We start from the raw sequence: 444 nt of genomic DNA, 5'->3' as shown, positions 1-444 counted from the left end.
CCATCAGCTGATGGAGGCTGCCTGCTTCTCCACCCCGCCATCACTAGCTGGAGGCTGGCTGCTGGAGGCTGGCTGCAGCTCCTCCACCCCGCCATCAGCTGCTGGAGGCTGGCTGCTGCTCCTCCACCCAACCATCAGCTGCTGGACGCTGGCTGCAGCTCCTCCACCCCACCATCAGCTGCTGGACGCTGGCTGCAGCTCCTCCACCCCACCATCAGCTGCTGGACGCTGGCTGCAGCTCCTCCACCCCGCCATCACCAGCTGGAGGCTGCCTGCTGCTCCTCCACCCCGCCATCAGCTGATGGACGCTGGCTGCAGCTCCTCCACCCCGCCATCTGCTGCTGGAGGCTGGCTGGCCGCTGGAGGCTGGCTGCTGCTCCCACACACCGCCATCAGCTGCTGGAGGCTGGCTGGCTGCTGGAGGCTGGCTGCTGCTGCTCCTCC

This window comes from Nothobranchius furzeri, unplaced genomic scaffold (genome assembly GCF_043380555.1).
Source record: "Nothobranchius furzeri strain GRZ-AD unplaced genomic scaffold, NfurGRZ-RIMD1 Scf169, whole genome shotgun sequence".
In the NCBI taxonomy this organism is placed as follows: Eukaryota; Metazoa; Chordata; class Actinopteri; order Cyprinodontiformes; family Nothobranchiidae; genus Nothobranchius; species Nothobranchius furzeri.
This window is presented reverse-complemented; position numbering follows the sequence as displayed.